A 24597-nucleotide genomic window follows, 5' to 3' on the forward strand; every position below is an offset into this window, starting at 1 on the left:
ACTAGATGGAGAACACTGAGCGCAGTAATAACTGGCAGCTACTTTGGAGGAAAAGACACAATGAAAAAAGATTTCTCTCTCTTGTGTCTTCAAAAATAGAACATCTCATGTTTCTGCCCGGTTTCGAACCGGGGACCTTTCGCGTGTGAGGCGAACGTGATAACCACTACACTACAGAAACCCGATGAAAACACCTCAACTGGTCTTTAGACGCAAACAAAACCAAATTTATAAACCAACGCGAGGAATGTTGAGTCATTCAAAAGTCGCAAAACGCGTTTCTGATTGGTTCCAAACGACACTCCCACCTTGTCTCGAACTGGGCACCGTCGACAATTGTGGCAAATGTGATGTCCACTTCACTACAGAAACTCAACGGTTTTCAAACAGGGACTTTCACGCTTTATGCAAAAGTGAAAACCCCTACTCTTGAAAAACTGTTTAAAAAACTGAAGCCGTCCTTACAGGCAAACAAAACTAATGTAAAGAGAAATGCAAGGGCTTTCTTCTCTCGTCATCTAAAAGTGAATGTCACTCGGGAATATTTTGTTACTGCCCCATAGCAAAAGCAACCCCTGCGTCATTTTCTGTTCTGTTTAAATCAGTGGTTCTTTTGCATATGAAGCAAACTCTTAGTGGCAGGTATGAGTGGCATCTACCGTGGCGGGAAAGACACGACGAAACAAGATTTTTCTTTCCGATTCCTTAAAAAAAAAGAGACAGTCTCTTGTTTCTGCCCGGTTTCGAACCGGGGACCTTTCGCGTGTTAGGCGAACGTGATAACCACTACACTACAGAAACACGTTGACTGCTCACTTCTAGACCTTTGAGTACAGCAGACTAGATGGAGAACACTGAGCGCAGTAATAACTGGCAGCTACTTTGGAGGAAAAGACACTATGAAAAAAGATTTCTCTCTCTTGTGTCTTCAAAAGTAGAACATCTCATGTTTCTGCCCGGTTTCGAACCGGGGACCTTTCGCGTGTGAGGCGAACGTGATAACCACTACACTACAGAAACCCGATGAAAACACCTCAACTGGTCTTTAGACGCAAACAAAACCAAATTTATAAACCAACGCGAGGAATGTTGAGTCATTCAAAAGTCGCAAAACGCGTTTCTGATTGGTTCCAAACGACACTCCCACCTTGTCTCGAACTGGGCACCGTCGACAATTGTGGCAAATGTGATGTCCACTTCACTACAGAAACTCAACGGTTTTCAAACAGGGACTTTCACGCGTTAGGCAAAAGTGAAAACCCCTACTCTTGAAAAACTGTTTAAAAAACTGAAGCCGTCCTTACAGGCAAACAAAACTAATGTAAAGAGAAATGCAAGGGCTTTCTTCTCTCGTCATCTAAAAGTGAATGTCACTCGGGAATATTTTGTTACTGCCCCATAGCAAAAGCAACCCCTGCGTCATTTTCTGTTCTGTTTAAATCAGTGGTTCTTTTGCATATGAAGCAAACTCTTAGTGGCAGGTATGAGTGGCATCTACCGTGGCGGGAAAGACACGACAAAACAAGATTTTTCTTTCCGATTCCTTAAAAAAAAAGAGACAGTCTCTTGTTTCTGCCCGGTTTCGATCCGGGGACCTTTCGCGTGTTAGGCGAACGTGATAACCACTACACTACAGAAACACGTTGACTGCTCACTTCTAGACCTTTGAGTACAGCAGACTAGATGGAGAACACTGAGCGCAGTAATAACTGGCAGCTACTTTGGAGGAAAAGACACAATGAAAAAAGATTTCTCTCTCTTGTGTCTTCAAAAATAGAACATCTCATGTTTCTGCCCGGTTTCGAACCGGGGACCTTTCGCGTGTGAGGCGAACGTGATAACCACTACACTACAGAAACCCGATGAAAACACCTCAACTGGTCTTTAGACGCAAACAAAACCAAATTTATAACCCAACGCGAGGAATGTTGAGTCATTCAAAAGTCGCAAAACGCGTTTCTGATTGGTTCCAAACGACACTCCCACCTTGTCTCGAACTGGGCACCGTCGACAATTGTGGCAAATGTGATGTCCACTTCACTACAGAAACTCAACGGTTTTCAAACAGGGACTTTCACGCGTTAGGCAAAAGTGAAAACCCCTACTCTTGAAAAACTGTTTAAAAAACTGAAGCCGTCCTTACAGGCAAACAAAACTAATGTAAAGAGAAATGCAAGGGCTTTCTTCTCTCGTCATCTAAAAGTGAATGTCACTCGGGAATATTTTGTTACTGCCCCATAGCAAAAGCAACCCCTGCGTCATTTTCTGTTCTGTTTAAATCAGTGGTTCTTTTGCATATGAAGCAAACTCTTAGTGGCAGGTATGAGTGGCATCTACCGTGGCGGGAAAGACACGACAAAACAAGATTTTTCTTTCCGATTCCTTAAAAAAAAAGAGACAGTCTCTTGTTTCTGCCCGGTTTCGATCCGGGGACCTTTCGCGTGTTAGGCGAACGTGATAACCACTACACTACAGAAACACGTTGACTGCTCACTTCTAGACCTTTGAGTACAGCAGACTAGATGGAGAACACTGAGCGCAGTAATAACTGGCAGCTACTTTGGAGGAAAAGACACAATGAAAAAAGATTTCTCTCTCTTGTGTCTTCAAAAATAGAACATCTCATGTTTCTGCCCGGTTTCGAACCGGGGACCTTTCGCGTGTGAGGCGAACGTTATAACCACTACACTACAGAAACCCGATGAAAACACCTCAACTGGTCTTTAGACGCAAACAAAACCAAATTTATAAACCAACGCGAGGAATGTTGAGTCATTCAAAAGTCGCAAAACGCGTTTCTGATTGGTTCCAAACGACACTCCCACCTTGTCTCGAACTGGGCACCGTCGACAATTGTGGCAAATGTGATGTCCACTTCACTACAGAAACTCAACGGTTTTCAAACAGGGACTTTCACGCGTTATGCAAAAGTGAAAACCCCTACTCTTGAAAAACTGTTTAAAAAACTGAAGCCGTCCTTACAGGCAAACAAAACTAATGTAAAGAGAAATGCAAGGGCTTTCTTCTCTCGTCATCTAAAAGTGAATGTCACTCGGGAATATTTTGTTACTGCCCCATAGCAAAAGCAACCCCTGCGTCATTTTCTGTTCTGTTTAAATCAGTGGTTCTTTTGCATATGAAGCAAACTCTTAGTGGCAGGTATGAGTGGCATCTACCGTGGCGGGAAAGACACGACGAAATAAGATTTTTCTTTCCGATTCCTTAAAAAAAAAGAGACAGTCTCTTGTTTCTGCCCGGTTTCGAACCGGGGACCTTTCGCGTGTTAGGCGAACGTGATAACCACTACACTACAGAAACACGTTGACTGCTCACTTCTAGACCTTTGAGTACAGCAGACTAGATGGAGAACACTGAGCGCAGTAATAACTGGCAGCTACTTTGGAGGAAAAGACACTATGAAAAAAGATTTCTCTCTCTTGTGTCTTCAAAAGTAGAACATCTCATGTTTCTGCCCGGTTTCGAACCGGGGACCTTTCGCGTGTGAGGCGAACGTGATAACCACTACACTACAGAAACCCGATGAAAACACCTCAACTGGTCTTTAGACGCAAACAAAACCAAATTTATAAACCAACGCGAGGAATGTTGAGTCATTCAAAAGTCGCAAAACGCGTTTCTGATTGGTTCCAAACGACACTCCCACCTTGTCTCGAACTGGGCACCGTCGACAATTGTGGCAAATGTGATGTCCACTTCACTACAGAAACTCAACGGTTTTCAAACAGGGACTTTCACGCGTTAGGCAAAAGTGAAAACCCCTACTCTTGAAAAACTGTTTAAAAAACTGAAGCCGTCCTTACAGGCAAACAAAACTAATGTAAAGAGAAATGCAAGGGCTTTCTTCTCTCGTCATCTAAAAGTGAATGTCACTCGGGAATATTTTGTTACTGCCCCATAGCAAAAGCAACCCCTGCGTCATTTTCTGTTCTGTTTAAATCAGTGGTTCTTTTGCATATGAAGCAAACTCTTAGTGGCAGGTATGAGTGGCATCTACCGTGGCGGGAAAGACACGACAAAACAAGATTTTTCTTTCCGATTCCTTAAAAAAAAAGAGACAGTCTCTTGTTTCTGCCCGGTTTCGATCCGGGGACCTTTCGCGTGTTAGGCGAACGTGATAACCACTACACTACAGAAACACGTTGACTGCTCACTTCTAGACCTTTGAGTACAGCAGACTAGATGGAGAACACTGAGCGCAGTAATAACTGGCAGCTACTTTGGAGGAAAAGACACAATGAAAAAAGATTTCTCTCTCTTGTGTCTTCAAAAATAGAACATCTCATGTTTCTGCCCGGTTTCGAACCGGGGACCTTTCGCGTGTGAGGCGAACGTGATAACCACTACACTACAGAAACCCGATGAAAACACCTCAACTGGTCTTTAGACGCAAACAAAACCAAATTTATAACCCAACGCGAGGAATGTTGAGTCATTCAAAAGTCGCAAAACGCGTTTCTGATTGGTTCCAAACGACACTCCCACCTTGTCTCGAACTGGGCACCGTCGACAATTGTGGCAAATGTGATGTCCACTTCACTACAGAAACTCAACGGTTTTCAAACAGGGACTTTCACGCGTTAGGCAAAAGTGAAAACCCCTACTCTTGAAAAACTGTTTAAAAAACTGAAGCCGTCCTTACAGGCAAACAAAACTAATGTAAAGAGAAATGCAAGGGCTTTCTTCTCTCGTCATCTAAAAGTGAATGTCACTCGGGAATATTTTGTTACTGCCCCATAGCAAAAGCAACCCCTGCGTCATTTTCTGTTCTGTTTAAATCAGTGGTTCTTTTGCATATGAAGCAAACTCTTAGTGGCAGGTATGAGTGGCATCTACCGTGGCGGGAAAGACACGACAAAACAAGATTTTTCTTTCCGATTCCTTAAAAAAAAAGAGACAGTCTCTTGTTTCTGCCCGGTTTCGATCCGGGGACCTTTCGCGTGTTAGGCGAACGTGATAACCACTACACTACAGAAACACGTTGACTGCTCACTTCTAGACCTTTGAGTACAGCAGACTAGATGGAGAACACTGAGCGCAGTAATAACTGGCAGCTACTTTGGAGGAAAAGACACAATGAAAAAAGATTTCTCTCTCTTGTGTCTTCAAAAATAGAACATCTCATGTTTCTGCCCGGTTTCGAACCGGGGACCTTTCGCGTGTGAGGCGAACGTGATAACCACTACACTACAGAAACCCGATGAAAACACCTCAACTGGTCTTTAGACGCAAACAAAACCAAATTTATAAACCAACGCGAGGAATGTTGAGTCATTCAAAAGTCGCAAAACGCGTTTCTGATTGGTTCCAAACGACACTCCCACCTTGTCTCGAACTGGGCACCGTCGACAATTGTGGCAAATGTGATGTCCACTTCACTACAGAAACTCAACGGTTTTCAAACAGGGACTTTCACGCGTTATGCAAAAGTGAAAACCCCTACTCTTGAAAAACTGTTTAAAAAACTGAAGCCGTCCTTACAGGCAAACAAAACTAATGTAAAGAGAAATGCAAGGGCTTTCTTCTCTCGTCATCTAAAAGTGAATGTCACTCGGGAATATTTTGTTACTGCCCCATAGCAAAAGCAACCCCTGCGTCATTTTCTGTTCTGTTTAAATCAGTGGTTCTTTTGCATATGAAGCAAACTCTTAGTGGCAGGTATGAGTGGCATCTACCGTGGCGGGAAAGACACGACGAAACAAGATTTTTCTTTCCGATTCCTTAAAAAAAAAGAGACAGTCTCTTGTTTCTGCCCGGTTTCGAACCGGGGACCTTTCGCGTGTTAGGCGAACGTGATAACCACTACACTACAGAAACACGTTGACTGCTCACTTCTAGACCTTTGAGTACAGCAGACTAGATGGAGAACACTGAGCGCAGTAATAACTGGCAGCTACTTTGGAGGAAAAGACACTATGAAAAAAGATTTCTCTCTCTTGTGTCTTCAAAAGTAGAACATCTCATGTTTCTGCCCGGTTTCGAACCGGGGACCTTTCGCGTGTGAGGCGAACGTGATAACCACTACACTACAGAAACCCGATGAAAACACCTCAACTGGTCTTTAGACGCAAACAAAACCAAATTTATAAACCAACGCGAGGAATGTTGAGTCATTCAAAAGTCGCAAAACGCGTTTCTGATTGGTTCCAAACGACACTCCCACCTTGTCTCGAACTGGGCACCGTCGACAATTGTGGCAAATGTGATGTCCACTTCACTACAGAAACTCAACGGTTTTCAAACAGGGACTTTCACGCGTTAGGCAAAAGTGAAAACCCCTACTCTTGAAAAACTGTTTAAAAAACTGAAGCCGTCCTTACAGGCAAACAAAACTAATGTAAAGAGAAATGCAAGGGCTTTCTTCTCTCGTCATCTAAAAGTGAATGTCACTCGGGAATATTTTGTTACTGCCCCATAGCAAAAGCAACCCCTGCGTCATTTTCTGTTCTGTTTAAATCAGTGGTTCTTTTGCATATGAAGCAAACTCTTAGTGGCAGGTATGAGTGGCATCTACCGTGGCGGGAAAGACACGACAAAACAAGATTTTTCTTTCCGATTCCTTAAAAAAAAAGAGACAGTCTCTTGTTTCTGCCCGGTTTCGATCCGGGGACCTTTCGCGTGTTAGGCGAACGTGATAACCACTACACTACAGAAACACGTTGACTGCTCACTTCTAGACCTTTGAGTACAGCAGACTAGATGGAGAACACTGAGCGCAGTAATAACTGGCAGCTACTTTGGAGGAAAAGACACAATGAAAAAAGATTTCTCTCTCTTGTGTCTTCAAAAATAGAACATCTCATGTTTCTGCCCGGTTTCGAACCGGGGACCTTTCGCGTGTGAGGCGAACGTGATAACCACTACACTACAGAAACCCGATGAAAACACCTCAACTGGTCTTTAGACGCAAACAAAACCAAATTTATAACCCAACGCGAGGAATGTTGAGTCATTCAAAAGTCGCAAAACGCGTTTCTGATTGGTTCCAAACGACACTCCCACCTTGTCTCGAACTGGGCACCGTCGACAATTGTGGCAAATGTGATGTCCACTTCACTACAGAAACTCAACGGTTTTCAAACAGGGACTTTCACGCGTTAGGCAAAAGTGAAAACCCCTACTCTTGAAAAACTGTTTAAAAAACTGAAGCCGTCCTTACAGGCAAACAAAACTAATGTAAAGAGAAATGCAAGGGCTTTCTTCTCTCGTCATCTAAAAGTGTCTCTCTCTTGTGTCTTCAAAAATAGAACATCTCATGTTTCTGCCCGGTTTCGAACCGGGGACCTTTCGCGTGTGAGGCGAACGTGATAACCACTACACTACAGAAACCCGATGAAAACACCTCAACTGGTCTTTAGACGCAAACAAAACCAAATTTATAAACCAACGCGAGGAATGTTGAGTCATTCAAAAGTCGCAAAACGCGTTTCTGATTGGTTCCAAACGACACTCCCACCTTGTCTCGAACTGGGCACCGTCGACAATTGTGGCAAATGTGATGTCCACTTCACTACAGAAACTCAACGGTTTTCAAACAGGGACTTTCACGCGTTATGCAAAAGTGAAAACCCCTACTCTTGAAAAACTGTTTAAAAAACTGAAGCCGTCCTTACAGGCAAACAAAACTAATGTAAAGAGAAATGCAAGGGCTTTCTTCTCTCGTCATCTAAAAGTGAATGTCACTCGGGAATATTTTGTTACTGCCCCATAGCAAAAGCAACCCCTGCGTCATTTTCTGTTCTGTTTAAATCAGTGGTTCTTTTGCATATGAAGCAAACTCTTAGTGGCAGGTATGAGTGGCATCTACCGTGGCGGGAAAGACACGACGAAATAAGATTTTTCTTTCCGATTCCTTAAAAAAAAAGAGACAGTCTCTTGTTTCTGCCCGGTTTCGAACCGGGGACCTTTCGCGTGTTAGGCGAACGTGATAACCACTACACTACAGAAACACGTTGACTGCTCACTTCTAGACCTTTGAGTACAGCAGACTAGATGGAGAACACTGAGCGCAGTAATAACTGGCAGCTACTTTGGAGGAAAAGACACTATGAAAAAAGATTTCTCTCTCTTGTGTCTTCAAAAGTAGAACATCTCATGTTTCTGCCCGGTTTCGAACCGGGGACCTTTCGCGTGTGAGGCGAACGTGATAACCACTACACTACAGAAACCCGATGAAAACACCTCAACTGGTCTTTAGACGCAAACAAAACCAAATTTATAAACCAACGCGAGGAATGTTGAGTCATTCAAAAGTCGCAAAACGCGTTTCTGATTGGTTCCAAACGACACTCCCACCTTGTCTCGAACTGGGCACCGTCGACAATTGTGGCAAATGTGATGTCCACTTCACTACAGAAACTCAACGGTTTTCAAACAGGGACTTTCACGCGTTAGGCAAAAGTGAAAACCCCTACTCTTGAAAAACTGTTTAAAAAACTGAAGCCGTCCTTACAGGCAAACAAAACTAATGTAAAGAGAAATGCAAGGGCTTTCTTCTCTCGTCATCTAAAAGTGAATGTCACTCGGGAATATTTTGTTACTGCCCCATAGCAAAAGCAACCCCTGCGTCATTTTCTGTTCTGTTTAAATCAGTGGTTCTTTTGCATATGAAGCAAACTCTTAGTGGCAGGTATGAGTGGCATCTACCGTGGCGGGAAAGACACGACAAAACAAGATTTTTCTTTCCGATTCCTTAAAAAAAAAGAGACAGTCTCTTGTTTCTGCCCGGTTTCGATCCGGGGACCTTTCGCGTGTTAGGCGAACGTGATAACCACTACACTACAGAAACACGTTGACTGCTCACTTCTAGACCTTTGAGTACAGCAGACTAGATGGAGAACACTGAGCGCAGTAATAACTGGCAGCTACTTTGGAGGAAAAGACACAATGAAAAAAGATTTCTCTCTCTTGTGTCTTCAAAAATAGAACATCTCATGTTTCTGCCCGGTTTCGAACCGGGGACCTTTCGCGTGTGAGGCGAACGTGATAACCACTACACTACAGAAACCCGATGAAAACACCTCAACTGGTCTTTAGACGCAAACAAAACCAAATTTATAACCCAACGCGAGGAATGTTGAGTCATTCAAAAGTCGCAAAACGCGTTTCTGATTGGTTCCAAACGACACTCCCACCTTGTCTCGAACTGGGCACCGTCGACAATTGTGGCAAATGTGATGTCCACTTCACTACAGAAACTCAACGGTTTTCAAACAGGGACTTTCACGCGTTAGGCAAAAGTGAAAACCCCTACTCTTGAAAAACTGTTTAAAAAACTGAAGCCGTCCTTACAGGCAAACAAAACTAATGTAAAGAGAAATGCAAGGGCTTTCTTCTCTCGTCATCTAAAAGTGAATGTCACTCGGGAATATTTTGTTACTGCCCCATAGCAAAAGCAACCCCTGCGTCATTTTCTGTTCTGTTTAAATCAGTGGTTCTTTTGCATATGAAGCAAACTCTTAGTGGCAGGTATGAGTGGCATCTACCGTGGCGGGAAAGACACGACAAAACAAGATTTTTCTTTCCGATTCCTTAAAAAAAAAGAGACAGTCTCTTGTTTCTGCCCGGTTTCGATCCGGGGACCTTTCGCGTGTTAGGCGAACGTGATAACCACTACACTACAGAAACACGTTGACTGCTCACTTCTAGACCTTTGAGTACAGCAGACTAGATGGAGAACACTGAGCGCAGTAATAACTGGCAGCTACTTTGGAGGAAAAGACACAATGAAAAAAGATTTCTCTCTCTTGTGTCTTCAAAAATAGAACATCTCATGTTTCTGCCCGGTTTCGAACCGGGGACCTTTCGCGTGTGAGGCGAACGTGATAACCACTACACTACAGAAACCCGATGAAAACACCTCAACTGGTCTTTAGACGCAAACAAAACCAAATTTATAAACCAACGCGAGGAATGTTGAGTCATTCAAAAGTCGCAAAACGCGTTTCTGATTGGTTCCAAACGACACTCCCACCTTGTCTCGAACTGGGCACCGTCGACAATTGTGGCAAATGTGATGTCCACTTCACTACAGAAACTCAACGGTTTTCAAACAGGGACTTTCACGCGTTATGCAAAAGTGAAAACCCCTACTCTTGAAAAACTGTTTAAAAAACTGAAGCCGTCCTTACAGGCAAACAAAACTAATGTAAAGAGAAATGCAAGGGCTTTCTTCTCTCGTCATCTAAAAGTGAATGTCACTCGGGAATATTTTGTTACTGCCCCATAGCAAAAGCAACCCCTGCGTCATTTTCTGTTCTGTTTAAATCAGTGGTTCTTTTGCATATGAAGCAAACTCTTAGTGGCAGGTATGAGTGGCATCTACCGTGGCGGGAAAGACACGACGAAACAAGATTTTTCTTTCCGATTCCTTAAAAAAAAAGAGACAGTCTCTTGTTTCTGCCCGGTTTCGAACCGGGGACCTTTCGCGTGTTAGGCGAACGTGATAACCACTACACTACAGAAACACGTTGACTGCTCACTTCTAGACCTTTGAGTACAGCAGACTAGATGGAGAACACTGAGCGCAGTAATAACTGGCAGCTACTTTGGAGGAAAAGACACTATGAAAAAAGATTTCTCTCTCTTGTGTCTTCAAAAGTAGAACATCTCATGTTTCTGCCCGGTTTCGAACCGGGGACCTTTCGCGTGTGAGGCGAACGTGATAACCACTACACTACAGAAACCCGATGAAAACACCTCAACTGGTCTTTAGACGCAAACAAAACCAAATTTATAAACCAACGCGAGGAATGTTGAGTCATTCAAAAGTCGCAAAACGCGTTTCTGATTGGTTCCAAACGACACTCCCACCTTGTCTCGAACTGGGCACCGTCGACAATTGTGGCAAATGTGATGTCCACTTCACTACAGAAACTCAACGGTTTTCAAACAGGGACTTTCACGCGTTAGGCAAAAGTGAAAACCCCTACTCTTGAAAAACTGTTTAAAAAACTGAAGCCGTCCTTACAGGCAAACAAAACTAATGTAAAGAGAAATGCAAGGGCTTTCTTCTCTCGTCATCTAAAAGTGAATGTCACTCGGGAATATTTTGTTACTGCCCCATAGCAAAAGCAACCCCTGCGTCATTTTCTGTTCTGTTTAAATCAGTGGTTCTTTTGCATATGAAGCAAACTCTTAGTGGCAGGTATGAGTGGCATCTACCGTGGCGGGAAAGACACGACAAAACAAGATTTTTCTTTCCGATTCCTTAAAAAAAAAGAGACAGTCTCTTGTTTCTGCCCGGTTTCGATCCGGGGACCTTTCGCGTGTTAGGCGAACGTGATAACCACTACACTACAGAAACACGTTGACTGCTCACTTCTAGACCTTTGAGTACAGCAGACTAGATGGAGAACACTGAGCGCAGTAATAACTGGCAGCTACTTTGGAGGAAAAGACACAATGAAAAAAGATTTCTCTCTCTTGTGTCTTCAAAAATAGAACATCTCATGTTTCTGCCCGGTTTCGAACCGGGGACCTTTCGCGTGTGAGGCGAACGTGATAACCACTACACTACAGAAACCCGATGAAAACACCTCAACTGGTCTTTAGACGCAAACAAAACCAAATTTATAACCCAACGCGAGGAATGTTGAGTCATTCAAAAGTCGCAAAACGCGTTTCTGATTGGTTCCAAACGACACTCCCACCTTGTCTCGAACTGGGCACCGTCGACAATTGTGGCAAATGTGATGTCCACTTCACTACAGAAACTCAACGGTTTTCAAACAGGGACTTTCACGCGTTAGGCAAAAGTGAAAACCCCTACTCTTGAAAAACTGTTTAAAAAACTGAAGCCGTCCTTACAGGCAAACAAAACTAATGTAAAGAGAAATGCAAGGGCTTTCTTCTCTCGTCATCTAAAAGTGAATGTCACTCGGGAATATTTTGTTACTGCCCCATAGCAAAAGCAACCCCTGCGTCATTTTCTGTTCTGTTTAAATCAGTGGTTCTTTTGCATATGAAGCAAACTCTTAGTGGCAGGTATGAGTGGCATCTACCGTGGCGGGAAAGACACGACGAAACAAGATTTTTCTTTCCGATTCCTTAAAAAAAAAGAGACAGTCTCTTGTTTCTGCCCGGTTTCGAACCGGGGACCTTTCGCGTGTTAGGCGAACGTGATAACCACTACACTACAGAAACACGTTGACTGCTCACTTCTAGACCTTTGAGTACAGCAGACTAGATGGAGAACACTGAGCGCAGTAATAACTGGCAGCTACTTTGGAGGAAAAGACACAATGAAAAAAGATTTCTCTCTCTTGTGTCTTCAAAAGTAGAACATCTCATGTTTCTGCCCGGTTTCGAACCGGGGACCTTTCGCGTGTGAGGCGAACGTGATAACCACTACACTACAGAAACCCGATGAAAACACCTCAACTGGTCTTTAGACGCAAACAAAACCAAATTTATAAACCAACGCGAGGAATGTTGAGTCATTCAAAAGTCGCAAAACGCGTTTCTGATTGGTTCCAAACGACACTCCCACCTTGTCTCGAACTGGGCACCGTCGACAATTGTGGCAAATGTGATGTCCACTTCACTACAGAAACTCAACGGTTTTCAAACAGGGACTTTCACGCGTTAGGCAAAAGTGAAAACCCCTACTCTTGAAAAACTGTTTAAAAAACTGAAGCCGTCCTTACAGGCAAACAAAACTAATGTAAAGAGAAATGTAAGGGCTTTCTTCTATCGTCATCTAAAAGTGAATGTCACTCGGGAATATTTTGTTACTGCCCCATAGCAAAAGCAACCCCTGCGTCATTTTCTGTTCTGTTTAAATCAGTGGTTCTTTTGCATATGAAGCAAACTCTTAGTGGCAGGTATGAGTGGCATCTACCGTGGCGGGAAAGACACGACGAAACAAGATTTTTCTTTCCGATTCCTTAAAAAAAAAGAGACAGTCTCTTGTTTCTGCCCGGTTTCGATCCGGGGACCTTTCGCGTGTTAGGCGAACGTGATCACCACTACACTACAGAAACACGTTGACTGCTCATTTCTAGACCTTTGAGTACAGCAGACTAGATGGAGAACACTGAGCGCAGTAATAACTGGCAGCTACTTTGGAGGAAAACACACAATGAAAAAAGATTTCTCTCTCTTGTGTCTTCAAAAGTAGAACATCTCATGTTTCTGCCCGGTTTCGAACCGGGGACCTTTCGCGAGTGAGGCGAACGTGATAACCACTACACTACAGAAACCCGATGAAAACACCTCAACTGGTCTTTAGACGCAAACAAAACCAAATTTATAAACCAACGCGAGGAATGTTGAGTCATTCAAAAGTCGCAAAACGCGTTTCTGATTGGTTCCAAACGACACTCCCACCTTGTCTCGAACTGGGCACCGTCGACAATTGTGGCAAATGTGATGTCCACTTCACTACAGAAACTCAACGGTTTTCAAACAGGGACTTTCACGCGTTAGGCAAAAGTGAAAACCCCTACTCTTGAAAAACTGTTTAAAAAACTGAAGCCGTCCTTACAGGCAAACAAAACTAATGTAAAGAGAAATGCAAGGGCTTTCTTCTCTCGTCATCTAAAAGTGAATGTCACTCGGGAATATTTTGTTACTGCCCCATAGCAAAAGCAACCCCTGCGTCATTTTCTGTTCTGTTTAAATCAGTGGTTCTTTTGCATATGAAGCAAACTCTTAGTGGCAGGTATGAGTGGCATCTACCGTGGCGGGAAAGACACGACGAAACAAAGATTTTTCTTTCCGATTCCTTAAAAAAAAAAGAGACAGTCTCTTGTTTCTGCCCGGTTTCGAACCGGGGACCTTTCGCGTGTTAGGCGAACGTGATAACCACTACACTACAGAAACACGTTGACTGCTCACTTCTAGACCTTTGAGTACAGCAGACTAGATGGAGAACACTGAGCGCAGTAATAACTGGCAGCTACTTTGGAGGAAAAGACACAATGAAAAAAGATTTCTCTCTCTTGTGTCTTCAAATGTAGAACATCTCATGTTTCTGCCCGGTTTCGAACCGGGGACCTTTCGCGTGTGAGGCGAACGTGATAACCACTACACTACAGAAACCCGATGAAAACACCTCAACTGGTCTTTAGACGCAAACAAAACCAAATTTATAAACCAACGCGAGGAATGTTGAGTCATTCAAAAGTCGCAAAACGCGTTTCTGATTGGTTCCAAACGACACTCCCACCTTGTCTCGAACTGGGCACCGTCGACAATTGTGGCAAATGTGATGTCCACTTCACTACAGAAACTCAACGGTTTTCAAACAGGGACTTTCACGCGTTAGGAAAAAGTGAAAACCCCTACTCTTGAAAAACTGTTTAAAAAACTGAAGCCGTCCTTACAGGCAAACAAAACTAATGTAAAGAGAAATGCAAGGGCTTTCTTCTCTCGTCATCTAAAAGTGAATGTCACTCGGGAATATTTTGTTACTGCCCCATAGCAAAAGCAACCCCTGCGTCATTTTCTGTTCTGTTTAAATCAGTGGTTCTTTTGCATATGAAGCAAACTCTTAGTGGCAGGTATGAGTGGCATCTACCGTGGCGGGAAAGACACGACAAAACAAGATTTTTCTTTCCGATTCCTTAAAAAAAAAGAGACAGTCTCTTGTTTCTGCCCGGTTTCGATCCGGGGACCTTTCGCGTGTTAGGCGAACGTGATAACCACTACACTACAGAAACACGTTGACTGCTCACTTCTAGACCTTTGAGTACAGCAGACTAGATGGAGAACACTGAGCGCAGTAATAACTGGCAGCTACTTTGGAGGAAAAGACACAATGAAAAAAGATTTCTCTCTCTTGTGTCTTCAAAAATAGAACATCTCATGTTTCTGCCCGGTTTCGAACCGGGGACCTTTCGCGTGTGAGGCGAACGTGATAACCACTACACTACAGAAACCCGATGAAAACACCTCAACTGGTCTTTAGACGCAAACAAAACCAAATTTATAAACCAACGCGAGGAATGTTGAGTCATTCAAAAGTCGCAAAACGCGTTTCTGATTGGTTCCAAACGACACTCCCACCTTGTCTCGAACTGGGCACCGTCGACAATTGTGGCAAATGTGATGTCCACTTCACTACAGAAACTCAACGGTTTTCAAACAGGGACTTTCACGCTTTATGCAAAAGTGAAAACCCCTACTCTTGAAAAACTGTTTAAAAAACTGAAGCCGTCCTTACAGGCAAACAAAACTAATGTAAAGAGAAATGCAAGGGCTTTCTTCTCTCGTCATCTAAAAGTGAATGTCACTCGGGAATATTTTGTTACTGCCCCATAGCAAAAGCAACCCCTGCGTCATTTTCTGTTCTGTTTAAATCAGTGGTTCTTTTGCATATGAAGCAAACTCTTAGTGGCAGGTATGAGTGGCATCTACCGTGGCGGGAAAGACACGACGAAACAAGATTTTTCTTTCCGATTCCTTAAAAAAAAAGAGACAGTCTCTTGTTTCTGCCCGGTTTCGAACCGGGGACCTTTCGCGTGTTAGGCGAACGTGATAACCACTACACTACAGAAACACGTTGACTGCTCACTTCTAGACCTTTGAGTACAGCAGACTAGATGGAGAACACTGAGCGCAGTAATAACTGGCAGCTACTTTGGAGGAAAAGACACTATGAAAAAAGATTTCTCTCTCTTGTGTCTTCAAAAGTAGAACATCTCATGTTTCTGCCCGGTTTCGAACCGGGGACCTTTCGCGTGTGAGGCGAACGTGATAACCACTACACTACAGAAACCCGATGAAAACACCTCAACTGGTCTTTAGACGCAAACAAAACCAAATTTATAAACCAACGCGAGGAATGTTGAGTCATTCAAAAGTCGCAAAACGCGTTTCTGATTGGTTCCAAACGACACTCCCACCTTGTCTCGAACTGGGCACCGTCGACAATTGTGGCAAATGTGATGTCCACTTCACTACAGAAACTCAACGGTTTTCAAACAGGGACTTTCACGCGTTAGGCAAAAGTGAAAACCCCTACTCTTGAAAAACTGTTTAAAAAACTGAAGCCGTCCTTACAGGCAAACAAAACTAATGTAAAGAGAAATGCAAGGGCTTTCTTCTCTCGTCATCTAAAAGTGAATGTCACTCGGGAATATTTTGTTACTGCCCCATAGCAAAAGCAACCCCTGCGTCATTTTCTGTTCTGTTTAAATCAGTGGTTCTTTTGCATATGAAGCAAACTCTTAGTGGCAGGTATGAGTGGCATCTACCGTGGCGGGAAAGACACGACAAAACAAGATTTTTCTTTCCGATTCCTTAAAAAAAAAGAGACAGTCTCTTGTTTCTGCCCGGTTTCGATCCGGGGACCTTTCGCGTGTTAGGCGAACGTGATAACCACTACACTACAGAAACACGTTGACTGCTCACTTCTAGACCTTTGAGTACAGCAGACTAGATGGAGAACACTGAGCGCAGTAATAACTGGCAGCTACTTTGGAGGAAAAGACACAATGAAAAAAGATTTCTCTCTCTTGTGTCTTCAAAAATAGAACATCTCATGTTTCTGCCCGGTTTCGAACCGGGGACCTTTCGCGTGTGAGGCGAACGTGATAACCACTACACTACAGAAACCCGATGAAAACACCTCAACTGGTCTTTAGACGCAAACAAAACCAAATTTATAACCCAACGCGAGGAATGTTGAGTCATTCAAAAGTCGCAAAACGCGTTTCTGATTGGTTCCAAACGACACTCCCACCTTGTCTCGAACTGGGCACCGTCGACAATTGTGGCAAATGTGATGTCCACTTCACTACAGAAACTCAACGGTTTTCAAACAGGGACTTTCACGCGTTAGGCAAAAGTGAAAACCCCTACTCTTGAAAAACTGTTTAAAAAACTGAAGCCGTCCTTACAGGCAAACAAAACTAATGTAAAGAGAAATGCAAGGGCTTTCTTCTCTTGTCATCTAAAAGTGAATGTCACTCGGGAATATTTTGTTACTGCCCCATAGCAAAAGCAACCCCTGCGTCATTTTCTGTTCTGTTTAAATCAGTGGTTCTTTTGCATATGAAGCAAACTCTTAGTGGCAGGTATGAGTGGCATCTACCGTGGCGGGAAAGACACGACAAAACAAGATTTTTCTTTCCGATTCCTTAAAAAAAAAGAGACAGTCTCTTGTTTCTGCCCGGTTTCGATCCGGGGACCTTTCGCGTGTTAGGCGAACGTGATAACCACTACACTACAGAAACACGTTGACTGCTCACTTCTAGACCTTTGAGTACAGCAGACTAGATGGAGAACACTGAGCGCAGTAATAACTGGCAGCTACTTTGGAGGAAAAGACACAATGAAAAAAGATTTCTCTCTCTTGTGTCTTCAAAAATAGAACATCTCATGTTTCTGCCCGGTTTCGAACCGGGGACCTTTCGCGTGTGAGGCGAACGTGATAACCACTACACTACAGAAACCCGATGAAAACACCTCAACTGGTCTTTAGACGCAAACAAAACCAAATTTATAAACCAACGCGAGGAATGTTGAGTCATTCAAAAGTCGCAAAACGCGTTTCTGATTGGTTCCAAACGACACTCCCACCTTGTCTCGAACTGGGCACCGTCGACAATTGTGGCAAATGTGATGTCCACTTCACTACAGAAACTCAACGGTTTTCAAACAGGGACTTTCACGCGTTATGCAAAAGTGAAAACCCCTACTCTTGAAAAACTGTTTAAAAAACTGAAGCCGTCCTTACAGGCAAACAAAACTAATGTAAAGAGAAATGCAAGGGCTTTCTTCTCTCGTCATCTAAAAGTGAATGTCACTCGGGAATATTTTGTTACTGCCCCATAGCAAAAGCAACCCCTGCGTCATTTTCTGTTCTGTTTAAATCAGTGGTTCTTTTGCATATGAAGCAAACTCTTAGTGGCAGGTATGAGTGGCATCTACCGTGGCGGGAAAGACACGACAAAACAAGATTTTTCTTTCCGATTCCTTAAAAAAAAAGAGACAGTCTCTTGTTTCTGCCCGGTTTCGAACCGGGGACCTTTCGCGTGTTAGGCGAACGTGATAACCACTACACTACAGAAACACGTTGACTGCTCACTTCTAGACCTTTGAGTACAGCAGACTAGATGGAGAACACTGAGCGCAGTAATAACTGGCAGCTACTTTGGAGGAAAAGACACAATGAAAAAAGATTTCTCTCTCTTGTGTCTTCAAAAGTAGAACATCTCATGTTTCTGCCCGGTTTCGAACCGGGGACCTTTCGCGTGTGAGGCGAACGTGATAACCACTACACTACAGAAACCCGATGAAAACACCTCAACTGGTCTTTAGACGCAAACAAAACCAAATTTATAAACCAACGCGAGGAATGTTGAGTCATTCAAAAGTCGCAAAACGCGTTTCTGATTGGTTCCAAACGACACTCCCACCTTGTCTCGAACTGGGCACCGTCGACAATTGTGGCAAATGTGATGTCCACTTCACTACAGAAACTCAACGGTTTTCAAACAGGGACTTTCACGCGTTAGGCAAAAGTGAAAACCCCTACTCTTGAAAAACTGTTTAAAAAACTGAAGCCGTCCTTACAGGCAAACAAAACTAATGTAAAGAGAAATGCAAGGGCTTTCTTCTCTCGTCATCTAAAAGTGAATGTCACTCGGGAATATTTTGTTACTGCCCCATAGCAAAAGCAACCCCTGCGTCATTTTCTGTTCTGTTTAAATCAGTGGTTCTTTTGCATATGAAGCAAACTCTTAGTGGCAGGTATGAGTGGCATCTACCGTGGCGGGAAAGACACGACAAAACAAGATTTTTCTTTCCGATTCCTTAAAAAAAAAGAGACAGTCTCTTGTTTCTGCCCGGTTTCGATCCGGGGACCTTTCGCGTGTTAGCCGAACGTGATAACCACTACACTACAGAAACACGTTGACTGCTCACTTCTAGACCTTTGAGTACAGCAGACTAGATGGAGAACACTGAGCGCAGTAATAACTGGCAGCTACTTTGGAGGAAAAGACACAATGAAAAAAGATTTCTCTCTCTTGTGTCTTCAAAAATAGAACATCTCATGTTTCTGCCCGGTTTCGAACCGGGGACCTTTCGCGTGTGAGGCGAACGTGATAACCACTACACTACAGAAACCCGATGAAAACACCTCAACTGGTCTTTAGACGCAAACAAAACCAAATTTATAACCCAACGCGAGGAATGTTGAGTCATTCAAAAGTCGCAAAACGCGTTTCTGATTGGTTCCAAACGACACTCCCACCTTGTCTCGAACTGGGCACCGTCGACAATTGTGGCAAATGTGATGTCCACTTCACTACAGAAACTCAACGGTTTTCAAACAGGGACTTTCACGCGTTAGGCAAAAGTGAAAACCCCTACTCTTGAAAAACTGTTTAAAAAACTGAAGCCGTCCTTACAGGCAAACAAAACTAATGTAAAGAGAAATGCAAGGGCTTTCTTCTCTCGTCATCTAAAAGTGAATGTCACTCGGGAATATTTTGTTACTGCCCCATAGCAAAAGCAACCCCTGCGTCATTTTCTGTTCTGTTTAAATCAGTGGTTCTTTTGCATATGAAGCAAACTCTTAGTGGCAGGTATGAGTGGCATCTACCGTGGCGGGAAAGACACGACGAAACAAGATTTTTCTTTCCGATTCCTTAAAAAAAAAGAGACAGTCTCTTGTTTCTGCCCGGTTTCGAACCGGGGACCTTTCGCGTGTTAGGCGAACATGATAACCACTACACTACAGAAACACGTTGACTGCTCACTTCTAGACCTTTGAGTACAGCAGACTAGATAGAGAACACTGAGCGCAGTAATAACTGGCAGCTACTTTGGAGGAAAAGACACAATGAAAAAAGATTTCTCTCTCTTGTGTCTTCAAAAGTAGAACATCTCATGTTTCTGCCCGGTTTCGAACCGGGGACCTTTCGCGTGTGAGGCGAACGTGATAACCACTACACTACAGAAACCCGATGAAAACACCTCAACTGGTCTTTAGACGCAAACAAAAACAAATTTATAAACCAACGCGAGGAATGTTGAGTCATTCAAAAGTCGCAAAACGCGTTTCTGATTGGTTCCAAACGACACTCCCACCTTGTCTCGAACTGGGCACCGTCGACAATTGTGGCAAATGTGATGTCCACTTCACTACAGAAACTCAACGGTTTTCAAACAGGGACTTTCACGCGTTAGGCAAAAGTGAAAACCCCTACTCTTGAAAAACTGTTTAAAAAACTGAAGCCGTCCTTACAGGCAAACAAAACTAATGTAAAGAGAAATGTAAGGGCTTTCTTCTATCGTCATCTAAAAGTGAATGTCACTCGGGAATATTTTGTTACTGCCCCATAGCAAAAGCAACCCCTGCGTCATTTTCTGTTCTGTTTAAATCAGTGGTTCTTTTGCATATGAAGCAAACTCTTAGTGGCAGGTATGAGTGGCATCTACCGTGGCGGGAAAGACACGACGAAACAAGATTTTTCTTTCCGATTCCTTAAAAAAAAAGAGACAGTCTCTTGTTTCTGCCCGGTTTCGATCCGGGGACCTTTCGCGTGTTAGGCGAACGTGATAACCACTACACTACAGAAACACGTTGACTGCTCATTTCTAGACCTTTGAGTACAGCAGACTAGATGGAGAACACTGAGCGCAGTAATAACTGGCAGCTACTTTGGAGGAAAAGACACAATGAAAAAAGATTTCTCTCTCTTGTGTCTTCAAAAATAGAACATCTCATGTTTCTGCCCGGTTTCGAACCGGGGACCTTTCGCGTGTGAGGCGAACGTGATAACCACTACACTACAGAAACCCGATGAAAACACCTCAACTGGTCTTTAGACGCAAACAAAACCAAATTTATAAACCAACGCGAGGAATGTTGAGTCATTCAAAAGTCGCAAAACGCGTTTCTGATTGGTTCCAAACGACACTCCCACCTTGTCTCGAACTGGGCACCGTCGACAATTGTGGCAAATGTGATGTCCACTTCACTACAGAAACTCAACGGTTTTCAAACAGGGACTTTCACGCGTTAGGCAAAAGTAAAAACCCCTACTCTTGAAAAACTGTTTAAAAAACTGAAGCCGTCCTTACAGGCAAACAAAACTAATGTAAAGAGAAATGCAAGGGCTTTCTTCTCTCGTCATCTAAAAGTGAATGTCACTCGGGAATATTTTGTTACTGCCCCATAGCAAAAGCAACCCCTGCGTCATTTTCTGTTCTGTTTAAATCAGTGGTTCTTTTGCATATGAAGCAAACTCTTAGTGGCAGGTATGAGTGGCATCTACCGTGGCGGGAAAGACACGACGAAACAAAGATTTTTCTTTCCGATTCCTTAAAAAAAAAGAGACAGTCTCTTGTTTCTGCCCGGTTTCGAAACGGGGACCTTTCGCGTGTTAGGCGAACGTGATAACCACTACACTACAGAAACACGTTGACTGCTCACTTCTAGACCTTTGAGTACAGCAGACTAGATGGAGAACACTGAGCGCAGTAATAACTGGCAGCTACTTTGGAGGAAAAGACACAATGAAAAAAGATTTCTCTCTCTTGTGTCTTCAAAAGTAGAACATCTCATGTTTCTGCCCGGTTTCGAACCGGGGACCTTTCGCGTGTGAGGCGAACGTGATAACCACTACACTACAGAAACCCGATGAAAACACCTCAACTGGTCTTTAGACGCAAACAAAACCAAATTTATAAACCAACGCGAGGAATGTTGAGTCATTCAAAAGTCGCAAAACGCGTTTCTGATTGGTTCCAAACGACACTCCCACCTTGTCTCGAACTGGGCACCGTCGACAATTGTGGCAAATGTGATGTCCACTTCACTACAGAAACTCAACGGTTTTCAAACAGGGACTTTCACGCGTTAGGAAAAAGTGAAAACCCCTACTCTTGAAAAACTGTTTAAAAAACTGAAGCCGTCCTTACAGGCAAACAAAACTAATGTAAAGAGAAATGCAAGGGCTTTCTTCTCTCGTCATCTAAAAGTGAATGTCACTCGGGAATATTTTGTTACTGCCCCATAGCAAAAGCAACCCCTGCGTCATTTTCTGTTCTGTTTAAATCAGTGGTTCTTTTGCATATGAAGCAAACTCTTAGTGGCAGGTATGAGTGGCATCTACCGTGGCGGGAAAGACACGACGAAACAAGATTTTTCTTTCCGATTCCTTAAAAAAAAAGAGACAGTCTCTTGTTTCTGCCCGGTTTCGATCCGGGGACCTTTCGTCGTGTCTACCGTGGCGGGAAAGACACGACGAAACAAGATTTTTCTTTCCGATTCCTTAAAAAAAAAGAGACAATCTCTTGTTTCTGCCCGGTTTCGAACCGGGGACCTTTCGCGTGTTAGGCGAACGTGATAACCACTACACTACAGAAACACGTTGACTGCTCACTTCTAGACCTTTGAGTACAGCAGACTAGATGGAGAACACTGAGCGCAGTAATAACTGGCAGCTACTTTGGAGGAAAAGACACAATGAAAAAAGATTTCTCTCTCTTGTGTCTTCAAAAGTAGAACATCTCATGTTTCTGCCCGGTTTCGAACCGGGGACCTTTCGCGTGTGAGGCGAACGTAATAACCACTACACTACAGAATCCCGATGAAAACACCTCAACTGGTCTTTAGACGCAAACAAAACCAAATTTATAAACCAACGCGAGGAATGTTGAGTCATTCAAAAGTCGCAAAACGCGTTTCTGATTGGTTCCAAACGACACTCCCACCTTGTCTCGAACTGGGCACCGTCGACAATTGTGGCAAATGTGATGTCCACTTCACTGCAGAAACTTAACGGTTTTCAAACAGGGACTTTCACGCGTTAGGCAAAAGTGAAAACCCCTACTCTTGAAAAACTGTTTAAAAAACTGAAGCCGTCCTTACAGGCAAACAAAACTAATGTAAAGAGAAATGCAAGGGCTTTCTTCTCTCGTCATCTAAAAGTGAATGTCACTCGGGAATATTTTGTTACTGCCCCATAGCAAAAGCAACCCCTGCGTCATTTTCTGTTCTGTTTAAATCAGTGGTTCTTTTGCATATGAAGCAAACTCTTAGTGGCAGGTATGAGTGGCATCTACCGTGGCGGGAAAGACACGACGAAACAAGATTTTTCTTTCCGATTCCTTAAAAAAAAGAGACAGTCTCTTGTTTCTGCCCGGTTTCGAACCGGGGACCTTTCGCGTATTAGGCGAACGTGATAACCACTACACTACAGAAACACGTTGACTGCTCACTTCTAGACCTTTGAGTACAGCAGACTAGATGGAGAACACTGAGCGCAGTAATAACTGGCAGCTACTTTGGAGGAAAAGACACAATGAAAAAAGATTTCTCTCTCTTGTGTCTTCAAAAGTAGAACATCTCATGTTTCTGCCCGGTTTCGAACCGGGGACCTTTCGCGTGTGAGGCGAACGTGATAACCACTACACTACAGAAACCCGATGAAAACACCTCAACTGGTCTTTAGACGCAAACAAAACCAAATTTATAAACCAACGCGAGGAATGTTGAGTCATTCAAAAGTCGCAAAACGTGTTTCTGATTGGTTCCAAACGACACTCCCACCTTGTCTCGAACTGGGCACCGTCGACAATTGTGGCAAATGTGATGTCCACTTCACTACAGAAACTCAACGGTTTTCAAACAGGGACTTTCACGCGTTAGGCAAAAGTGAAAACCCCTACTCTTGAAAAACTGTTTAAAAAACTGAAGCCGTCCTTACAGGCAAACAAAACTAATGTAAAGAGAAATGCAAGGGCTTTCTTCTCTCGTCATCTAAAAGTGAATGTCACTCGGGAATATTTTGTTACTGCCCCATAGCAAAAGCAACCCCTGCGTCATTTTCTGTTCTGTTTAAATCAGTGGTTCTTTTGCATATGAAGCAAACTCTTAGTGGCAGGTATGAGTGGCATCTACCGTGGCGGGAAAGACACGACGAAACAAGATTTTTCTTTCCGATTCCTTAAAAAAAAGAGACAGTCTCTTGTTTCTGCCCGGTTTCGAACCGGGGACCTTTCGCGTATTAGGCGAACGTGATAACCACTACACTACAGAAACACGTTGACTGCTCACTTCTAGACCTTTGAGTACAGCAGACTAGATGGAGAACACTGAGCGCAGTAATAACTGGCAGCTACTTTGGAGGAAAAGACACAATGAAAAAAGATTTCTCTCTCTTGTGTCTTCAAAAGTAGAACATCTCATGTTTCTGCCCGGTTTCGAACCGGGGACCTTTCACGTGTGAGGCTAACGTGATAACCACTACACTACAGAAACCCGATGAAAACACATCAACTGGTCTTTAGACGCAAACAAAACCAAATTTATAAACCAACGCGAGGAATGTTGAGTCATTCAAAAGTCGCAAAACGCGTTTCTGATTGGTTCCAAACGACACTCCCACCTTGTCTCGAACTGGGCACCGTCGACAATTGTGGCAAATGTGATGTCCACTTCACTACAGAAACTCAACGGTTTTCAAACAGGGACTTTCACGCGTTAGGCAAAAGTGAAAACCCCTACTCTTGAAAAACTGTTTAAAAAACTGAAGCCGTCCTTACAGGCAAACAAAACTAATGTAAAGAGAAATGCAAGGGCTTTCTTCTCTCGTCATCTAAAAATGAATGTCACTC

The 24597-nt window shown here is 43.4% G+C and overlaps 37 non-coding genes across 37 annotated transcripts; all 37 read right to left on the bottom strand.

Moving 5' to 3' along the window:
* Positions 1-108: 108 nt before the first annotated feature.
* Positions 109-181, bottom strand: TRNAV-CAC (transfer RNA valine (anticodon CAC)). The gene has a single exon. It is a non-coding gene; the product is annotated as a tRNA-Val (tRNA).
* Positions 182-728: 547 nt separating this feature from the next.
* On the bottom strand, positions 729-801 carry TRNAV-AAC (transfer RNA valine (anticodon AAC)). The gene has a single exon. It is a non-coding gene; the product is annotated as a tRNA-Val (tRNA).
* Positions 802-947: 146 nt separating this feature from the next.
* Positions 948-1020, bottom strand: TRNAV-CAC (transfer RNA valine (anticodon CAC)). The gene has a single exon. It is a non-coding gene; the product is annotated as a tRNA-Val (tRNA).
* Positions 1021-1786: 766 nt separating this feature from the next.
* Positions 1787-1859, bottom strand: TRNAV-CAC (transfer RNA valine (anticodon CAC)). The gene has a single exon. It is a non-coding gene; the product is annotated as a tRNA-Val (tRNA).
* A 1386-nt stretch (positions 1860-3245) lies between these two features.
* On the bottom strand, positions 3246-3318 carry TRNAV-AAC (transfer RNA valine (anticodon AAC)). Its single transcript has one exon. It is a non-coding gene; the product is annotated as a tRNA-Val (tRNA).
* A 146-nt stretch (positions 3319-3464) lies between these two features.
* TRNAV-CAC (transfer RNA valine (anticodon CAC)) lies at positions 3465-3537 on the bottom strand. Its single transcript has one exon. It is a non-coding gene; the product is annotated as a tRNA-Val (tRNA).
* Positions 3538-4303: 766 nt separating this feature from the next.
* TRNAV-CAC (transfer RNA valine (anticodon CAC)) lies at positions 4304-4376 on the bottom strand. The gene has a single exon. It is a non-coding gene; the product is annotated as a tRNA-Val (tRNA).
* Positions 4377-5142: 766 nt separating this feature from the next.
* TRNAV-CAC (transfer RNA valine (anticodon CAC)) lies at positions 5143-5215 on the bottom strand. The gene has a single exon. It is a non-coding gene; the product is annotated as a tRNA-Val (tRNA).
* Positions 5216-5762: 547 nt separating this feature from the next.
* On the bottom strand, positions 5763-5835 carry TRNAV-AAC (transfer RNA valine (anticodon AAC)). Its single transcript has one exon. It is a non-coding gene; the product is annotated as a tRNA-Val (tRNA).
* Positions 5836-5981: 146 nt separating this feature from the next.
* On the bottom strand, positions 5982-6054 carry TRNAV-CAC (transfer RNA valine (anticodon CAC)). Its single transcript has one exon. It is a non-coding gene; the product is annotated as a tRNA-Val (tRNA).
* Positions 6055-6820: 766 nt separating this feature from the next.
* TRNAV-CAC (transfer RNA valine (anticodon CAC)) lies at positions 6821-6893 on the bottom strand. The gene has a single exon. It is a non-coding gene; the product is annotated as a tRNA-Val (tRNA).
* A 381-nt stretch (positions 6894-7274) lies between these two features.
* On the bottom strand, positions 7275-7347 carry TRNAV-CAC (transfer RNA valine (anticodon CAC)). Its single transcript has one exon. It is a non-coding gene; the product is annotated as a tRNA-Val (tRNA).
* A 547-nt stretch (positions 7348-7894) lies between these two features.
* On the bottom strand, positions 7895-7967 carry TRNAV-AAC (transfer RNA valine (anticodon AAC)). The gene has a single exon. It is a non-coding gene; the product is annotated as a tRNA-Val (tRNA).
* Positions 7968-8113: 146 nt separating this feature from the next.
* TRNAV-CAC (transfer RNA valine (anticodon CAC)) lies at positions 8114-8186 on the bottom strand. Its single transcript has one exon. It is a non-coding gene; the product is annotated as a tRNA-Val (tRNA).
* Positions 8187-8952: 766 nt separating this feature from the next.
* Positions 8953-9025, bottom strand: TRNAV-CAC (transfer RNA valine (anticodon CAC)). The gene has a single exon. It is a non-coding gene; the product is annotated as a tRNA-Val (tRNA).
* Positions 9026-9791: 766 nt separating this feature from the next.
* Positions 9792-9864, bottom strand: TRNAV-CAC (transfer RNA valine (anticodon CAC)). Its single transcript has one exon. It is a non-coding gene; the product is annotated as a tRNA-Val (tRNA).
* A 547-nt stretch (positions 9865-10411) lies between these two features.
* Positions 10412-10484, bottom strand: TRNAV-AAC (transfer RNA valine (anticodon AAC)). Its single transcript has one exon. It is a non-coding gene; the product is annotated as a tRNA-Val (tRNA).
* Positions 10485-10630: 146 nt separating this feature from the next.
* On the bottom strand, positions 10631-10703 carry TRNAV-CAC (transfer RNA valine (anticodon CAC)). Its single transcript has one exon. It is a non-coding gene; the product is annotated as a tRNA-Val (tRNA).
* A 766-nt stretch (positions 10704-11469) lies between these two features.
* Positions 11470-11542, bottom strand: TRNAV-CAC (transfer RNA valine (anticodon CAC)). Its single transcript has one exon. It is a non-coding gene; the product is annotated as a tRNA-Val (tRNA).
* A 547-nt stretch (positions 11543-12089) lies between these two features.
* TRNAV-AAC (transfer RNA valine (anticodon AAC)) lies at positions 12090-12162 on the bottom strand. The gene has a single exon. It is a non-coding gene; the product is annotated as a tRNA-Val (tRNA).
* A 146-nt stretch (positions 12163-12308) lies between these two features.
* On the bottom strand, positions 12309-12381 carry TRNAV-CAC (transfer RNA valine (anticodon CAC)). The gene has a single exon. It is a non-coding gene; the product is annotated as a tRNA-Val (tRNA).
* Positions 12382-13769: 1388 nt separating this feature from the next.
* Positions 13770-13842, bottom strand: TRNAV-AAC (transfer RNA valine (anticodon AAC)). The gene has a single exon. It is a non-coding gene; the product is annotated as a tRNA-Val (tRNA).
* A 146-nt stretch (positions 13843-13988) lies between these two features.
* Positions 13989-14061, bottom strand: TRNAV-CAC (transfer RNA valine (anticodon CAC)). The gene has a single exon. It is a non-coding gene; the product is annotated as a tRNA-Val (tRNA).
* A 766-nt stretch (positions 14062-14827) lies between these two features.
* Positions 14828-14900, bottom strand: TRNAV-CAC (transfer RNA valine (anticodon CAC)). Its single transcript has one exon. It is a non-coding gene; the product is annotated as a tRNA-Val (tRNA).
* Positions 14901-15447: 547 nt separating this feature from the next.
* On the bottom strand, positions 15448-15520 carry TRNAV-AAC (transfer RNA valine (anticodon AAC)). Its single transcript has one exon. It is a non-coding gene; the product is annotated as a tRNA-Val (tRNA).
* A 146-nt stretch (positions 15521-15666) lies between these two features.
* On the bottom strand, positions 15667-15739 carry TRNAV-CAC (transfer RNA valine (anticodon CAC)). Its single transcript has one exon. It is a non-coding gene; the product is annotated as a tRNA-Val (tRNA).
* Positions 15740-16505: 766 nt separating this feature from the next.
* TRNAV-CAC (transfer RNA valine (anticodon CAC)) lies at positions 16506-16578 on the bottom strand. The gene has a single exon. It is a non-coding gene; the product is annotated as a tRNA-Val (tRNA).
* Positions 16579-17344: 766 nt separating this feature from the next.
* TRNAV-CAC (transfer RNA valine (anticodon CAC)) lies at positions 17345-17417 on the bottom strand. The gene has a single exon. It is a non-coding gene; the product is annotated as a tRNA-Val (tRNA).
* A 547-nt stretch (positions 17418-17964) lies between these two features.
* TRNAV-AAC (transfer RNA valine (anticodon AAC)) lies at positions 17965-18037 on the bottom strand. Its single transcript has one exon. It is a non-coding gene; the product is annotated as a tRNA-Val (tRNA).
* Positions 18038-18183: 146 nt separating this feature from the next.
* On the bottom strand, positions 18184-18256 carry TRNAV-CAC (transfer RNA valine (anticodon CAC)). The gene has a single exon. It is a non-coding gene; the product is annotated as a tRNA-Val (tRNA).
* A 766-nt stretch (positions 18257-19022) lies between these two features.
* Positions 19023-19095, bottom strand: TRNAV-CAC (transfer RNA valine (anticodon CAC)). The gene has a single exon. It is a non-coding gene; the product is annotated as a tRNA-Val (tRNA).
* Positions 19096-19642: 547 nt separating this feature from the next.
* TRNAV-AAC (transfer RNA valine (anticodon AAC)) lies at positions 19643-19715 on the bottom strand. Its single transcript has one exon. It is a non-coding gene; the product is annotated as a tRNA-Val (tRNA).
* A 146-nt stretch (positions 19716-19861) lies between these two features.
* TRNAV-CAC (transfer RNA valine (anticodon CAC)) lies at positions 19862-19934 on the bottom strand. Its single transcript has one exon. It is a non-coding gene; the product is annotated as a tRNA-Val (tRNA).
* A 766-nt stretch (positions 19935-20700) lies between these two features.
* On the bottom strand, positions 20701-20773 carry TRNAV-CAC (transfer RNA valine (anticodon CAC)). Its single transcript has one exon. It is a non-coding gene; the product is annotated as a tRNA-Val (tRNA).
* A 767-nt stretch (positions 20774-21540) lies between these two features.
* On the bottom strand, positions 21541-21613 carry TRNAV-CAC (transfer RNA valine (anticodon CAC)). The gene has a single exon. It is a non-coding gene; the product is annotated as a tRNA-Val (tRNA).
* A 660-nt stretch (positions 21614-22273) lies between these two features.
* TRNAV-AAC (transfer RNA valine (anticodon AAC)) lies at positions 22274-22346 on the bottom strand. The gene has a single exon. It is a non-coding gene; the product is annotated as a tRNA-Val (tRNA).
* A 984-nt stretch (positions 22347-23330) lies between these two features.
* Positions 23331-23403, bottom strand: TRNAV-CAC (transfer RNA valine (anticodon CAC)). The gene has a single exon. It is a non-coding gene; the product is annotated as a tRNA-Val (tRNA).
* Between the last annotated feature and the right edge of the window lie 1194 nt (positions 23404-24597).

Source organism: Engystomops pustulosus, chromosome 6, assembly GCF_040894005.1.
Source record: "Engystomops pustulosus chromosome 6, aEngPut4.maternal, whole genome shotgun sequence".
In the NCBI taxonomy this organism is placed as follows: domain Eukaryota; kingdom Metazoa; phylum Chordata; class Amphibia; order Anura; family Leptodactylidae; genus Engystomops; species Engystomops pustulosus.